General features: G+C 41.5%; 1 long non-coding RNA gene across 3 annotated transcripts; it reads right to left on the bottom strand.

The window, feature by feature from the left end:
• Positions 1-16,548: 16,548 nt before the first annotated feature.
• On the bottom strand, positions 16,549-18,143 carry LOC119368111. 3 transcript variants are annotated; one of them, XR_005176535.1, is made up of 4 exons: positions 17,753-18,143; positions 17,579-17,610; positions 17,275-17,495; positions 16,549-16,728 (listed from the first exon to the last, which is right to left on the bottom strand). It is a non-coding gene; the product is annotated as an uncharacterized LOC119368111 (long non-coding RNA). The 3 variants fall into 3 exon arrangements; XR_005176534.1 differs by lacking the exon at positions 16,549-16,728 and having other exon boundaries at positions 16,912-17,495; positions 17,579-17,662; XR_005176533.1 differs by lacking the exon at positions 16,549-16,728 and having other exon boundaries at positions 16,912-17,495.
• Positions 18,144-18,413: the final 270 nt, after the last annotated feature.

Below are 18,413 nucleotides of genomic sequence, written 5' to 3'. Positions count from 1 at the left end.
GGACCTCGCGCGGCCATGCCAGGGAGCGCACACGACGACAGGCGGTGCAGGGGTCAATCGGGGACCAGCAGGCGCGCCATGGAGCATGCAATCGGGGCGGGCGGCGCCAGGGGAGGCGGGGACAAGGCGGGCGACGCCAGGGTGAGCTGGGGCGCTAGGGCGAGGCACGCCACGGCTGGAGATGGACTCTGCCGGGACGGGGAAAAAGGAAAAATAAATAAGGATACAGTTTAATTTACGAGGTCTGCTCTGCCCGGGGCAATTTCGCACTTTAAAAACGGTTTGCATTGCCCCCGTTTTTAAACGTCAATTTTTAAGGGGCTATTAGAGATGCTCTTAACGTCTGTTCAAAAAAAAAAAGATGCTCTTAACGGCCAAATCCAGTGGGCATGATATACTAGTTAATCCACTAACTGCGTCCTCTGCCTCTGCAGTACCTGTACTCGAGTACAAATATCAACAACTAACGGCAATTGCTCACTAAGTTGAAAAAAGGGTGAAGTAATGACCGAATAAGACACGTTTGAAACTTCGTTTCCAGGATGTACTTTTGTTAGTTGAAAAAAATGATGTCTTATGTTTTGCGGGATTAAGGCTACTGGTATTGACAACCAGTGACAACAAGATAAACGTAACCAAATACAGGAGTCTTTTTATAGTACTCTCTCCGGGTTTTTTTAGTCTGTAGTCAAAGTCAAGCTACACAAAGTTTGACTAAATTTATATAAAAAAATAACATCTACAATACTAAAGCTATATGGTATAAAAATTCATTCCACGATGCATCTAATAACATTGATTTCATATCGTGATTGTTGATCTTTTTTCTTATAAAGTTAGTCAAACTTTATAAAGTTTGACTTTAACCAAATTTTATATGCAGACTAAAAAGAAACTGAGGGAGTACATCAAATTATTTTGAACTGTTTATTTTTGTGATCCAACGGGCCAAATTTGGCGCTGCTTTTGTACTAGAATTGTACCAGAGCAGCACCAATTAATATGGATAGGAGGGGTAGTATATTTAGACATCAAGGGCAGTTTAGGCAATTCACTATGATAAGCCGTAAAGAAAAATTTCACCAAAGTTCCCTCCAAAAACAAACAAAAAGTATATTATGGATTTCATATTATCATCAGTGACCATTCGCAATTCACATCCATCAACATGGCAATGGACCCGCAACCCGCGGATCCGGCTGGTAAAAACACTATTAGGTTAAGGGTTTGGGAAAATAAATAATCATAATTTTGTAAATGGGAAAAATTGTACCCATAGCCTAAGTCGGGTACATGTACGCGAAGGCAATACTCATATCCACATACCCATATAGTAAAAAAATCTAACAGGTAGATCCAATGTGTTATTCACTAAAGGAAACAAAAACCTAGCCGCTCTCCCCTAGGCTATCAGAGCCGCTAGCCTTAGACCCAAATTCCATCCACTTATCATGTGTGCATGATCTTGTTTAAATGTGTTGATCTTCTTTTTTTGTGAGCTCATGATTTTATTTCTGGTTTTGTTGATCTTATTATATACTCCCTCATTTGATCATTTCAAAGTAGGGGCTACAGAAGTATCTTCAATAAAAAAATAGAGAAAATTATGTCCCTCTTGTTCGTCTTGTAATTGGAAAAAAGGAAAAAAAGAACAAATTTGAATGTTTGTCTAAAAAGTTCTTCTTATGATCATTTCAAAGTAGGGGCTGCAGAAATATCTACTACCCCTATAAAAGAAAGAGAGGGCAGACAATCTGATCCATTGAGAGGGTTGAATCCTACGATTCATGTGGCTTCGATGTTTAACACCAACCATGTTTTACCCATGCTGCCTCCGGCGACCACGCACCCACGTTTTACCCACAAATGCCATCGTGTATTTCCTTCTTTCCCATGGCACGGTTCCATTTTCCAAAACCGCCCCACGTTGCTTGCGTCGGTCATGGAACAAACAGAGAGAGCGAAGAGAAGCGCGGCGGCCATGCCTGTTGTGGTTGGATCTAGACGAGGGGGTTGCCACTGGCCCCGTTCGTTGTGCCGTCCATAGAAGCGAGACATAGATCGAAGGGAAGCATGGCGGCGATGCCGTTCATTGCGAAGGACACGGCGTCGCGGGTGCGGCGACCTGGCTGCAGCCGCCGTCGCCGACCCACTCCATGCGCGGCCTGCCCTTCCCCGATGCCCACCTCGTACCGCCGCCCCACTCTTCCGCGCCTCCAATGTCGCATCCCTTCACACCGATGCTGGGGATGCGCTGCACCGGCAGCTCCCCTCCATCCTTGCCGCTACTAATCCATCCAATGTCGCCTCTCTGCATCCTCTAGAGGAGTCAAACTAGACACCGCAGACACGACGGACTGGACACAATTGTCGAGTTCTTTTGTGCTGCTCTCTGATTGTCGCTTGTCCATGTTGCAGACGAGCAGAGGCGTGGTAGAGGCCAATACGAGAACTATGGGAAGCTGAAGTCGCCTGTGTGTTTGTGTTCATCACAGGTGCTGTCTCTTTTCCAAAAAAAATTGTACTTCATCCGATGATCAGTGACTACTAATTCCCACGTCTACAGAAGGAAGAAGCATGGTGTCCGCCGCTGGGGACATGGACGCATGCGAGGGAGCAGCCGCTGATTCGGGTCCTTCTATCGATCTGTTGTGCCTTGAAGTTTGCGTTTATCTTTGAGAAATTCTGCCGCATCCTGAGTCATATGTATGCTTTGATCTATTTTTCATGTTGTTTTCTTGGGTCTTTGTTCTTGGTTATTGGGCGTGGAGTGCTCTCTCCAGCCCTTCACAACTCCCAAAAACCCACATGTATTTGATGTAAGACGCTTTAACCTATTCTCTAATGTACATGCAGTCTGAAATCCATTGGCAATTTGGCTTTAGGGAAATTCAGTCGCACAAGAAGCAAGGCTAAGTTGTACTCCTAATTGGTATTGTTCTTAAGCACACCCCAAAATGATGTGTATCAATTGCATATTTTTCTAAAGCTACTAGACCATTACTGGATTTTTGCAGTTTTTTATTTCAAAATATGTCTCTCCTTCGAAGTCATTTTTCCTTCTACTGAATGTTCTTCTGAAAGAGAATCTCAACAGAGCAATCGGAAGGAGGAGAAAGCAGCCAGAGAGGAGAAGCTTAGAACAAGATACATGCATCAGATTAACTCCTATACCTGAACCAATATACCTTTTTATGATTGAATTAAATAAAACAAGTATTTATATATTTCTTCAGATCAACGGATTCTAATAATATTCCGGCATGCAAATAATTTTTCCATATGTTTGACTACATTGTGTTGCTATGCAAATATGCACAGAAGGATCTCAGTTTTGGGGGCATGGTTATGTGAATCGACGTGTTATCTTAACCAAATATCTTCTTACTATTTGTACAGTGCTGCAAAATGTATAGGCTGGCCACCACTTTTACCCAGTTTCATTATATATATATATATATATATATATATATATATATATATATATATATATATATATATATATATATATATATATATATATATATATATCGCATCACAGCAGCAGCCGCTGACCATCCCCGAGGAAACCACCACGTCGCTCCCTACCGAATCGTGATCATCCTGGGTATCCCGTTTGCTACCATGGGCACTCGGATAGAGCTCATGGTACTCTCTTGATGCACATAAAACAATCTTCTCAATTTGTGTTTTGAGGAATCAAGGGCCTGAATCATCATAGTGAAGATGCCAATAACTTGCAGAGACACCAAGGTTAATGCAATTGACGAGACATTGGTGTATTGTGATGTATTGTATAATATGGTTCCAGCATATGACCAAGTGAGAGGGATTGACAATACATTATATTTTCATGCAATCGCTACAAGAACATTATATCAGATCTTCTCAATCACGTACAGTCCTACCCAACATTTTATGTTGCTGCATGTTGACTACACCAGTCCGAGGCAAGCTACAGGAGTTGTATGGTACCTTTCTCTTCCAACATCGCCAGACAAGTGACATAGGAGGTCGTCATTCCCCATTAAGCAGCTACAGTTCTTCGCTGATGAGGTAGCCTAGAAGTTTTAATTTTGTGTCAACTGAAAAGAATTCGTACGTGTTGATAATTTGGTGGTTCATAGATGGTGAAAAATTGTAGGTAGTGAACGGCGTTTCTCCTGTTTGGGCCACCAGGGATGTGTGTCCTACTGTGTGAAAGTCATCACTGCAGAGGCTGATTTCATCTTCCGAATGTGAGTGTTGCTTAAATTTGAGCACCACAATTCACTCTCCTGCAATTTAAGCCTTGTGATTGTTCCAACAGAAATAGAGCACATGGATAATTTCCTCAAGAAAATGTTGAACTGTGATCCTAAATCGATTCTTTATTTATGATTAATTGCATGTTCATATTCTGGCTCTTGTTGCATATTGTGATGCCAAAACTCTTTGATTGGGATAGCAACAATAGCAAGGTGAATAACAACGTACGAGTATATTGTTGTTAGTTTGACTGTTTGTGGTAGGATGGCTGGGTATTTGAAAAGCAAAACTCTTTCCACTTTTGCAGCTAGGCTGGTGTGGGTCATATTTCTCCTGTCACATTGATTTCGTCGGCAAAATTGAGGAACCTGGAGGAGATGCCCTTAGATATCATTGAATACTACCGAAAATAGCAATTTTGCATGATGTGGAGACATAACTATTGCCTTCTTGATGTTTTATGCCTTTTTCATGTAGCCGAAGTGATGACGAATGAGTGGAGGGTTGCAGTGCAAACTGCTCGGTGCGTTTTACATATGTCATTGTACTTATGATTTACTAAATATTTTATAAAATAGTAAAGGATATCTTGGAACGATGAAGTTTTCAATCTTTAATACGAATGATAGGAAAGCAAATGGTGAAGTTGAGCATTGCCTCACGTAGAACTTTTTAGTTCAAGATAGTATGCCATTATTTTCCGCTATGTTTTGTCATGTTGATTATGATGACGTTGTTTGAACATGTAACCATTATTGATAAAAAGGAGCAGATTTGGTATGCCCTTTTTGCAAATGACCAAACCTAACTAGGTTGGCAAGGTGGTGTTCAAACGACCAAAGCCAGCACCAATTCAACCTTGCCTCTCTGGCATGTGCTTATATTGAGGTGGATAAAATCTCTCTGTCACACTAAAAATCCAAGGCGGTGCAAGGGGCATAAAAAGAACCACCATAGGGGAAACAAACTGTGGTGGGAGGGACACTTGCAGGGCGACAAAGATGGCGAGTTGACAGGCGTGGATACATCTAGGTACCTAGCTAGCTACCGAGAAGGGAGCTTGCCAAAATTTTAGTTAATATTGTTGTGTAAAATTTTAGTTTAAACCAATTGTATTAAAACATTACATGTTATTGAGGCAACTATTGTGATCAAAAAATTGATTTAGATAATCAGAACATAAAAAGAAATTCCTAAGATTACGTGTGTTACACGTGCACGCTTACTAGTCTTCAATAAAAAGAAAGACAGAGAAAATGGTGTCCCTCTTGTTCGTCTTGTTATTGGAAAAAAGGAACAAGTCTGAATGTTTCACTTACAAGATACTCATCCACGAATGTAATTGGACATTATTTAGTGTCATCTAGTTATTGCTTATTGGTATCCATCATTTTTTAGAAAAAGGAATGTTTTTGTCCCTCAAGTTCTTCAAAAGTATAGACATGGTCTCTCAAGATTTTTTTTGTATACATTTGGTCCTTCAAGTCTCAAAATCGAATAAGTTTGGTCCAAAACTAGATTTTAAAGCACGTTGACTAGGTTTGACCATGTTGACCAAGTTTGACTGATGAATAATAAATTCAAAAAATAGCAAAAAACTCTGACATTTTGTGGCAACCAAGATTCTTGGGTGCATGAAAATTTGTGTAGTGTTTCGATATCCGAGGAGCTCATGAAAAAAAACTAATTTTGGCTCAAAAAAAAGCCAAAAAATATTTTTTTCTAGAGCTCCTCATATGTTAGTTGACCACAAAAGTTTATAGGAACCAAGTGCACCCAAGCATGTTGGTTGTCACAAAGTTTTAGATTTTTTGTTAATTTACTGTTCATCAGCCAAACCTGGTCAACATGGTCAAACCCTAGTCAATGTCTCAAAATCTGGTTTTGGACCAAACTTATCTGGTTTTGAGACTTGAAGGACCAAATATAAGCCAAAAAAATTTGAGGGACCAAGTATATATTTTTGGATAACTTGAGGGACCAAAATCTTGAGTTCCATTCCATCGCACAATAAATCGAGATATATACGTGTTGAAATGCTAAAATGTACTCACTGTACAAAGTTGTATTAAGCTTTAGACACTTGTTTTGAAACGGAGGAAGTAGTATATATGTGCTAAACTATTGAAGTATACACGCTGAAATATTGTTTCTATGTGCGGAAATGATGAAAAGACGCATAGTGAAGTGTGAATTGGGCAAGATGGTATTTTTACTTGTGGGCCTGTTTGGGTACGGTATGGGAATAGTTTGAATGCGAGGTGCGGGGTAAGGATACAGGTTTAGGTAAAAAATATATTGAGTGACCATTAACCGCATCCGAACCCGATGGATGCCACGTTGACGCATCAGTAATTCATCTAGATCTTTAGGTCGAAACTCTATAAATTTGTATGTAATTCTTATTATTTCTGGTGTTTATTATATCGCTATGATTGAAAATGAATAGTTCGAATGTTTTTCAAAAAAAATCCCAATCGAAGGCAGCCGCTAATCACGAATATCCTGAGACAATCAGAGGTCAAGTTGCGAACCAACTTGTGGTTGGATGATTAGAGGAATAGTGATATCCCCAGCCCATCAGAGTTTAAATTATGCTGCTCGCATTATTTCTGAATTTATTTTAGAATTTCCGGCGATACGCTTTCAGTGGGAGGAGACGTTTCCATCGATGACGAGGCGTTTACGGCAACTTCGTAAATCTCAAGATGATATGCCGAGTCAGTCTCTCCAAGGTGCACATAAGAATGGGGTATGCGTGTATGCGTTCATATGAGTGAGTGTATACGTGTAAGTATGAGTCTTGCGTCCGTACGGTCGTACCACATCATTGGTCCCTTCTTCGGTAGTACACAGAGTAACACAAGCTGTACAAAAGCCAAGCACACGATCGAACTGCCCCGAGCAAAGACATAAGAGCAACTCCACTCGTTCGGCCCCCAAGCGCAGCGGTCGGCACTATTTCGGGCCATCGCCCGATGCTTTTGAGACACTGGGGGCGATCTAGGTCCCAGTCACGGCCTCAGGGGCCAGCCCCAAGCAGTTTAAATTCAAACATGACATTTCCTGCTACCAAAATACGCCTCAAGTCCGGCGATCAGCGCCACAAAGTCCGGCGATCACCATGCCACAGGTTGGCGACCAAATAATTGAAAGTTCGGCATTCAAAAAGAAGGACGCATAGGCAATGCATCAAACGGCAGCGCCGTCCTCCGGCATCGGACTAGCGGGAGTCGGCGTGCACGGGCTGGTCGGCGTCGGCGCGACTTCTGTGCTGGGATCATGGAGGCGCTGGTCGGCGTCGGCGCGGCTTCTATGATGGGCGTCGTGGAGGCGTCGCTCGGGCTTGGCGGCGGCGTTAGGGTCAGCATGGGAGTTGGCGCCGCCATCGACGGGATCTGGTTCAGGATGAGGCCACGCTCCACCATGAACCACACCTTGACCTTCTCATCCATCCCTGACATGCCCCCCCATCAGGAAAGCCAAGTCGGTGTTCCTCTTCTTTGCGGCGACATTGATCCGGAGCAGGTCGAGCTTGACGGCGTTGTTTGCCATCAACGCCGACCATCACGCCGCGGTTTTCTTTTTCCTCTGGGTGGCGCGGGTCGTGGCGTCGGCGATGAAGTGTTCGATGGACTCTTGCAGACGTGCGGTAGCCGGCGCCACGGCCTTCGCCGCCTTGGCTCCTTTGTTGCCGTCTGGGCGCCCTTCTGCCGCGCCCGGCGTGGGCGCGTCCGGCTTGTACGTCTCCTTGGCCTTGGCGAGGGTGTGCCGGACTTCCGCCCATTTCTCACACTTCTCGATCCGGGAGAACACGTGGAGGTACTTGAAATCTTGATCGGAACTGCTGTCCTGGCGAAACATGGTGAACATCCGAACCATCTGCAATAAGGAACAGGTGAGACCGGCGATGCACACGGCGAAAAGTGGCGCGAAAGACCGGCGTCATACCTGAATCTCATAGCTGGCGCCGCTCTCCGGGCGATCCGCGACCTCCTCGAGGATCCCATGCAAATTGTTGCACGTCGTATGGATGAGCGCCCAATGGTTGGACATGGCCTTGGAGCCGCGGTCCATGTGGACGCTGGAGAAGTACTAGTCGACTAGCTTGCACTCATCGAACTCTGACTTGATGCGTGTTGGGGAACGCTGTAATTTCAAAAATTTCCCTACAATCACGCAAGATCTATCTCTAGGTGATGCATAGCAACGAGAGGGGAGAGTGTTATCTATGTACCATTGTAGACCGAAAGCGGAAACGTTATGACAACACGGTTGATATAGTCGTACATCTTCATTATCCGACCGATCCTAGCACCGAAGGTACGGCACCTCCGCGGTCTGCACACGTTCAGCTCGGTGACGTCCCACGAACTCTAGATCCAGCTGAGGTCGAGGGAGACTTTCACCAGCACGACGGCGTGGTGACGGTGATGATGAAGTTATCGACGCAGGGCTTCGCCTAAGCACTACGACGATATGACCGAGGTGGAAATCTGTGGAGGGAACACCGCACACGGCTAAACAATCAACTTGTGTGTTCTAGGGTGCCCCCTGCCCCTGTATATAAAGGAGCAAGGGGGAGGCCGGCCGACCCTCCTAGGGTGCGCCCCCCAATAGGGGAATCCTACTAGGACTAAAAGTCCTAGTAGGTTTCCACCTAAAGGGAGAGAAGGGGAAGGAAGGAGAGGGAGAGGGGGAAGGAAAGGGGGCGCCGCCCCGCCCCCCTTCCTTGTCATATTCGGACTCAAGGGGAAGGGGGCGCGCAGCTGATACGTCTCCGTCGTATCTACTTTTCCAAACACTTTTGCCCTTGTTTTGGACTCTAACTTGTATGATTTGAATGGGACTAACCCGGATTGACGTTGTTTTCAGCAGAATTGCCATGGTGTTGTTTTATGTGCAGAAAATAAAAGTTATCGGAACGACCTGAAACTCCACGGAATATCTTAGGATAATTAGTAAAAAATCCTCGCCAAAGATGAAGACCAGGGGGCCCACACCCTGTCCACGAGGGTGGGGGGCACGCCCCCCTGGGCGCGCCCCCTACCTCGTGGGCCCCCTGGTGGCCCTCCGACGCCAACTCCAACTCCGTATATTGGCTTTCAGGGAGAAAAAAATCAGAGAGAAGAAATCATCGCGTTTTACGATACGGAGCCGCCGCCAAGCCCTAATCTCTCTCAGGAGGGCTGATCTGGAGTCCGTTCGGGGCTCCGGAGAGGGGGATTCGTCGCTATCGTCATCATCAACCATCCTCCATCACCAATTTCATGATGCTCACCGCCGTGCGTGAGTAATTCCATTGTAGGCTTGCTGGATGGTGATGGGTTGGATGAGATTTATCATGTAATCGAGTTAGTTTTGTTAGGGTTTGATCCCTAGTATCCATTATGTTCTGAGATTGATGTTGCTATGACTTTGGCATGCTTAATGCTTGTCACTAGGGCCCGAGTGCCATGATTTCAGATCTGAACCTATTATGTTTTCATGAATATATGTGATTTCTTGATCCTATCTTGCAAGTCTATAGTCACCTACTATGTGTTATGATCCGGCAACCCCGAAGTGACAATAATCGGAACCACTCCCGGTGATGACCTTAGTTTGAGGAGTTCATGTATGCACTATGTGCTAATGCTTTGTTCCGGTTCTCTATTAAAAGGAGGCCTTAATATCCCTTAGTTTCCAATAGGACCCCGCTGCCACGGGAGGGTAGGACAAAAGATGTCATGCAAGTTCTTTTCCATAAGCACGTATGACTATATTCGGAATACATGCCTACAATACATTGATGAACTAGAGCTAGTTCTGTGTCACCCTATGTTATGATTGTTACATGATGAACCACATCCGGCATAATTATCCATCATTGATCCGGTGCCTACGAGTTTTCCATATACTGGTTCTCGCTTATTTACTTTTCCGTTGGTACTGTTACGATCACTATAAAATACCAAAAACATTACTTTTGCTGTCTTTACTTTTGTTACCGTTATCACCACTATCATATTACTTTGCTACTAAACACTTTGCTGCAGATACTAAGTTTCCAGGTGTGGTTGAATTGACAACTCAGCTGCTAATACTTGAGAATAGTCTTGGCTCCCCTTGTGTCGAATCAATAAATTTGGGTTGAATACTCTACTCTCGAAAACTGTTGCGATCCCCTATACTTGTGGGTTATCAAGACCTTTTTCTGACGCCGTTGTTGGGGAGCATAGCTCTATTCTTTGAGTCACTTGGGATTTATATCTGCTGGACACTATGAAGAATTTGAAAGACGCTAAGACCAAGATTTTACCCTCAACTACGAGGGGAGGTAAGGAACATCTAGCCTTGCACTAGATTCTCCTTCTGTTATATGTAAGCTTGCGACACCTAAACCTGCTACTACTATGAATTCTGATATGTCGCATGTTATTGATGATGCCACTTCTGTTATGCATGATACTTATGATGAAACCACTTCTATGCTTGATACTACTGTGCCCCTTGGTGAATTTCTTGATGAGCAAATTGCTAGGTCTAGAGAAAGAGAAATTATTACGCCTGAATACAATGATGAGAGTGATGATGAAAATATGCCTCCTATTCCTGAAGGTTATCTTTTTGATGCAGAATCTTCTGCAGCTATTTTTGCTTGCCAGGATAGATATGAACTTAAGAGGTTGCTAGTTAAATGGAGTAAAGAATCTTTTAGAGATAGAATGAGACCCGACCCTGCTTTTGCTACTTCACCTATTTGTGTTCCCGATAAGGATTATTATGATTTTTCTGTTGATCCAGATATAATTACTTTGGTTGAATCTGATCCTTTCTATGGCTATGAATCTGAAACTGTTGTGGCACATCTTACTAAGTTAAATGATATAGTTGCCCTGTTTACTAATAATGAGAGATCGCGCTACCTTTATTTACTCAAAATATTTCCGTTCTCATTAAAGGGTGATGCTAAGATATGGTTTAATTCTCTTGATCCTGGTTGTGTGCAAAGTCCCCAGGAAATGATTTATTACTTCTCTGCTAAATATTTCCCTGCTCATAAGAAACAAGCTGCCTTGAGGGAAATATATAACTTTGTGCAAATTGAAGAAGAGAGTCTCCCACAAGCTTGGGGGAGGCTTGTCAAGTTACTTAATGCTTTGCCTGATCATCCTCTTAAGAAATCTGAAATACTTGATATCTTTTATAATGGACTAACTGATGCTTCTAGAGATTACCTGGATAGTTTTGCTGGTTCTCTTTTCAGGGAAAGAACACCGGATGAAGCGGAAATTCTATTGAACAATATGTTGACAAATGAAAATAATTGGGCACCTCCGGAGCCAGCTCCTGAGCCAATTTCTCAGCCAATTATTGAGCCTATTCCTAAACCAACTCCAAAGAAGAGAGGTGTTCTATTTCTCAGTCCTGAAGATATGCAAGAGGCAAAGAAATCTATGAAAGAAAAAGGTATTAAAGCTGAAGATGTTAAGAATTTACCTCATATTGAAGAAATACACGGTCTTAATTTACGGCCTGTTGAAGAAGTATATGATCTCAACTACTTATTTACTGAAGAACCTCCCGATATCCCGACACAGGTAATAAAGGTAAATTCTCTCTATAGATATGATAAAGCTGAAGTCCCTCCTACTAAAATTGCTAGTCAGTGCTTGGATGAGTTTGATAACTTTATGTTTAAGCAAGATGACTTTAATGCTTATTTTGGTAGACAATTAAAACAAGATGCTTATATGATTAAACGCTTGGGTGATTATATGGCTGATATTAGAGGTGAACTTAAACTTGTTAGCAAACATGCTTCTATGGTTACCACTCAAGTAGAACAAGTACTTAAAGCTCAAAAAGAAGCGCTTGATGAAATGAATAGCAAGAAAAATGATTATGCTGTTAGAGTGGCTACTAGAACCGGTAGAATGACTCAGGAACCTTTGTATCCTGAAGGCCACCCTAAGAGAATCGAGCAAGATTCTCAGAGAAATGATATTGATGTACCTAGTTCTTCTAAAAGGAAGAAAAAGAAAAATGATAGGAATTTGCAAACTTCTAGTGAACCTATTGCTGAGCCACCTGAGAATCCAAATGATATTTCCATGTTTGATGCTGAAACACAATCTGGTAATGAATATGAACCTAGTGAAAATGTTAATGATGATGTTCATGATAATGCTCAACCTAGTAATGATAATGATGTAGAAGTTGAACCTGCTATTGATCTTGATAACCCACAATCAAGGAATCAACGCTATGATAAAAGAGACTTCGTTGCTAGGAAACATGGTAAAGAAAGGGAACCATGGGTTCAGAAACCCATGCCTTTTCCTCCGAAACCATCCAAGAAAAAGGATGATGAGGATGTTGAGCGCTTTGCTGAAATGATTAGACCTATCTTTTTGCGTATGCGATTAACTAATGTGCTCAAAACAAATCCTTATGCTAAGTATATGAAGGATATTATTACTAATAAAAGAAAGATACCTGAAGCTGAAATTTCCACCATGCTTGCTAATTATACTTTTAAGGGTGGAATACCAAAGAAACATGGAGATCCCGGAGTACCTACTATACCATGCTCCATTAAGAGAAATTATGTTTAAACTGCTTTATGTGATCTTGGAGCCGGTGTTAGTGTTATGCCTCTCTCTTTATATCGTAGACTTGACTTGAATAAGTTGACACCTACTGGAATATCTTTGCAAATGGCTGATAAATCAACTGCTATACCTGTCGGTATTTGTGAGGATGTGCCTGTTGTGGTTGCAAATGTTACTATTTTAATGGACTTTGTTATTCTTGATATTCCTGAGGATGATAGTATGTCTATTATTTTGGAAGACCTTTCCTTCATACTGTAGGGGCTTTATTGATTGCAACAAAGGCAATGTCACTTTTCATGTTAATGGCAATGAGCACACGGTACACTTTTCGAGGAAACAACCTCAAGTTTATAGTATCAACTCTATTGGAAAAATTCCATCGATTATATTTGGAGGTTTTGAATTTCCTCTCCCTACTGTCAAGAAAAAGTATGATATTCTTATTCTTGGGGATTTTCATATCCCAGTTGAGGTAACTTAGTGCTATTCGAAATTTCTCCGGTTCCGTGTTAATCGGAATGAGCTCGTTAACAAGACTTGATCAACCTTGTTAGTGGATTCTTTTTGATGAACATGAGATGGATGAAACTAGAAGCACAACCTTCTGTACCCTCTTTATATTTTTTGTTATTTAGTAGAAATAAAGTAAAATAGTATTTTTTTTATCTGTCTCCTGACTTATCCGTGCAATATAAAAATATCCCAAAAATAAAAGTCCTCAGAATGCCATGCCAATTTAATATGATTTTTTCAGGAATATTTAAGAATTTACTGTGCAAAAATCACCGCGGGGGGAGCTGCCACCTGGTCATGAGGGTGGAGGGCGCGCCCTACCCCCCTGGGCGCGCCCCTGCCTCGTGGGCCCACGGTGGCCCTCCTCCACTTATTCTTGCACCCATCTTCTTCCTCTGTCTCACACAAACACGAAAAACCAACTCAAGCACGAGTTCCAGCCCCCCTTGCTGTGATTTTTGATCTCCTTGCTCAAAGCACCTCTCACAAAACTGCTTGGGGAGATTGTTCCTTGGTATGTGATCCTCCATTGGTCCAATTAGTTTTTGTTCTAGTGCTTTATTCATTGCAAATTTTTGCTGCATAGGTGGCCATGTTCTTGAGCTTGCATGTCAAATTTATATGGTTCCAAGTAGTTCCAATGCTTTATATAGGCTCTAGGCACTTGTAGGAGTTGTTGCTATCAATTTTATTGAAGTTGGTTCACTTTTATTCGAAGTTACTAAAAATTTCAGATTGTTTCAGAAATAATGAAGAGACTTTTGAGGGGCTCATCAAGCCGAAGCTCAAAGGAAAAACAGAAGGAAGAAGAGCAGAAGCCCAAATTTAATTTGCCTCGCACCGCGGAGGTCCGGCCATGTGAATGGCCTTCCGATGACTTCTTGAGGAGAGCCGGGATTTATGAAGATTTTTATTTATTAATTGAGAATGCTGGCCTCACCGACTTCCTCTGCGACCAACGTCATCAGTATCTCTTACTCACAAATACTTTTGTGCAAAATTTCTACTTCTTCCCTAAGAATTCACCTCCATCGGTAGAATTTCATTTATATGACGTTATTAAGAGGATGCCATTAGCTGAATTTTGCGAGGTTTGCAAAATACCTTTTGAGGGCACTTTGGATGAACCACACCGTAACGAAGTAGAAGCTTTTATTAACACTATCACGGTGGGAGAAACCAGGAAGGTCTCTGATGCAAGAATCACTAGCATACATTTTCCCGTTTTATGCTACTTCGCCTTATTTGCTAGTCGTTGCTTGATAGGGCGCGGAAACTGTGGAAACCTTAGTATTCCTGATGTTATCATTTTGTTCCATGGTTTATACCGAAATAACTCTGTTAGTATGGGTGGAATTGTTGCTAGATGGTTAAGTCTGAACCGTACTAAAGGCCCCATCTTTGGAGGCATTTATGCCTCACGCCTAGCTGAACATTTTGAAATACCTATTAGGCATGAAGAGAAAGAGGAAACATCGCTGCCCCGTGCTTATTAAGATTATAGGAGTATGATAGCGCATGATTTTCTTGTTAAGAGTCGTGAAGGGGAGCTCAAATATAAATTGTACTTTGATAAACATCACCCTGAGACTATTACTTTGCCTGCTCCCTCTTTGTTTAACTTGTCTGCAGGTCCTCACATCGTTCCGTGGGCGGCCATTCAAGCCTATCGAAATCCTGCACCCGCCCCGGAATCGGAGCCACAAGATGAGCCTCCACGACTATCTGTTTATTCTTGGGATCCAGAGGAGGTTGCCAGCCAGTGGTAGGCGGATCCTTCTTCGTCACAGTATGACCCCAGCTTCACCTACGGGTATCCGCCAGGCCATCCCTGGCAATAGACCAACTTAGGAAAAAGCCTAAGCTTGGGAGAGTACGTATTTCCCACTGACATTACATTTATGTTCACACACACACTCATTGCTAGATGTCGGTGTTCATACTCTTTCACTGTAATATCCATGCTAGATTATTTTCTTTTTCCTGCTTTCTTCTTGTGTGTTTGATAAACCTTAAGAAAAAACCAAAAAAATTAGTAGTAGTTTATTTCTTTGCTGTAGTAATTAAAAAGGAAAACCCAAAAATATTTCCCGTTCTTCTTTTGCTTGTTGGGAGCTTTCCCGTGTAAATAGTTTTTATTTTTTTGGGGGGTCGAGAAGACCATATTGAAAATGCTTAGTGGCTCTTATATGCATGATTGTTTATTTAACTTAGAGCCCATATTACTTGTCTTCTCTCTTGAGTTGAATGCTTGCAGATTCCAGCTTAGTCCAATGCACGTGCACTCTTATTATTATACACTTCGTTCGGTCTTGCAAGTGAAAGGCAATAATGATGATATATGATGGACTTATTGGGATGAGAAAAGCTGGTATGAACTCAACCTCTCTTGTTTTTGTAAATATGATGATTCATCGTTCCTGAGTCAGCTATTATGAAGTAAACATATTTGCAATGACATTTAGAGATTATAGTTGCTTGTGCCATGCTTGATTAGCTATGAGTTATAATGGTTTACCTTGCGTGCCAACATGCTATTAGAATGATCATGATGTGGTATGATGGGATGGTATCCTCCTTTAAATGAACTAGGACATTGCCCGTGCGTTGCAACAGGGCATAAATATTTTAAAATATGGTGAACAACAATCTTACGAAACAAATACTACTTTCTAATTTCTCATGCACATCAAGCAGCATCGAAGCATACACATCCGAGAAAGCTCTGATCGGACAGACCCAAATTGATGACATATACATGCAACATAAAAGCTAGAACAAATAGTAATCAATTATGAGACCAAGCACATTGTAGCAAAATCTAATACTGATTACTGACAGCCATATTGCTTAACTTATGCATCACCAGGAGGGCAATTGATTAGTTCCTCAAGGCACTTAATGTAGTTTCATTGGCACACAAAACAGTGAGAACATTCTTTCCACTAGCTTCAAAAACCACGTTGCATAATGTCATTCATTCTTCCATCTAGCAAGTGTGTGGAAACACTAAACTCAATATATATTACATTATATGGTATTTGATAAATCCAGTTATGAAAATGGAACATAAATTTTGACTTTTTACAGTTGTTCCAAAAAATTCACACAATTTATATGTTGCAACAGATAGAAAGATCGAGAAAGCATATGTTCGGAACCAATATTTATCACACCAAAATGGATGTAAATAGAAACATCACTTTTTCTTGGAACGGATGTAAAATTCATATTACAACAGTCATCTAATTTCCTAAATGGACCTGCACGGACCAGCAAACAATTTTTGCTTCCCTAGGGAATCTTCCTGAATTGTTTCTTATATTTCCATTCCTTCTAATCTCTGGTTCTATACAAAGCTCTTCAACTGCACAAAACAGAAAAAATAAAGAACACAATTGCATGATCAACATAAATCGTGTGTTCTATTAATGGAAAGCGCTGTAATGCAGCCATATAATTCTATGCTGATTACAGTAGAAGTTGCAATATAGGTCGGCCAAAAAGCAAGTTTCAAGCACCTGGAAACAGATTATAGTACAAATTTATAGCATCCCTGAACCACTACATACTAACACAAATTAATTTATCAGTGTTCATGCATATATAGCAAATTGTGTTGCCTACTATAGGGTAGGAAATTAAAGATGAACACTTATTAGAGTGTGACTGACATGTTGAAAATCCTGCGAAGTTTGAAATTAATTGCATAGATACTGTTGATCCTAAAAATTGAATTGCAACGAGAAGGTGGAATACAAGTAGAGGAAAATAACGGAGATTTCGATGGCGGGCATGGCCGAGGACATCACAGCTTCAATGCCACACCACCTTCAGTACAGAAATTTTGTTTAACTCTGGTGGAATCTGTACATGGTCCAGATTAGCTCATAATGAACACTATTTGGTTTACCTCTCCAATTTCTGCTTACTGCAGATTTTGTGCTTATGAAGAGGAGCCTCAATTGTTGCTCGTGGCGCCAAGAGTTTTGATCACAACCCATCTCAAAGAACAGGGCAAAGAGATCAAACAACTCATCCTATCGACATAAACTATATCTCAAACCTTGAGTGCAGCTCCACTTTTCGAAAATCATTAACCAGTTCACTAGGACATCTCCAGGCCTGAAAAAGCTGAAAAATACAAGCATATAATAAGTTTCTATGTTCAGTAGTAAAAATACAAGCATATAATAAGCAATCACCAGATAACTTACTTCTCGCCAAACAGATTTGAAGCATGAAATTTCTGCCCTCATGGACATGCCATGGAGAAGAGTAAATTCATTAAACACTCGTACCTAAATGAAAGCAGGAATTTGAGCAACAAAACGGGCATGGAGAAAAATATCTCAACAACTACGAACAATTAATCAAAAGGCATGACTTACAGTGGATAGACTGAGGTCTCGGTCGTGCATGGATTCTGCCTAGTAAAATGGCAGCAACACGCCAAGAACAACGAGAGTCAAGGATCATATCTGTCCATACAGTGGTCCATAATCCCTGAAATCTTGGAAGAAGAACAAACCGTGAAAAGTTGAAATTAGGAGTAAATAACATATCAAAAGAGTTCACAAAGAGAAAGGAGAAAATCCGATATCTGTACAAAGACAAAATTAGGTTTCCGCATCATAAACTCTATACATCCAAATCGCTAGGAAGATCCTCTGCTGGACTACTACTGCAGGTACATCCAGCATTCTGCTCGTACTTTTAAACACATGAACAAATCAACATGTATGCACTGAATAAAAATATCCTCATGAAACAAACCAAAGGGGGATGAAAAGCAGATCTGAGACTTGAGGAGAGAAGAAATATCATACTGATGTACAATCCAAATAACCTAAACCTGAAAATAGAGAATATAACCATGTATGCATACTTGTACCCTTTCTGAATCATTAAATACACCATAACTATTTAAATTTATTCGTTTAGCAATTAGGACACCATAATTTTGTTATGAAATGAAGATACACATACATAGAAGTAATTAATTACCTATAAACATCAAAAGTTAACTAAACAGTAGGTTGTTTACATGAA

Source organism: Triticum dicoccoides, chromosome 2B, assembly GCF_002162155.2.
Source record: "Triticum dicoccoides isolate Atlit2015 ecotype Zavitan chromosome 2B, WEW_v2.0, whole genome shotgun sequence".
In the NCBI taxonomy this organism is placed as follows: Eukaryota; Viridiplantae; Streptophyta; class Magnoliopsida; order Poales; family Poaceae; genus Triticum; species Triticum dicoccoides.
Note: the sequence above shows the minus strand (reverse complement) of the source record. Positions and strands in the feature narration are given on the sequence as shown.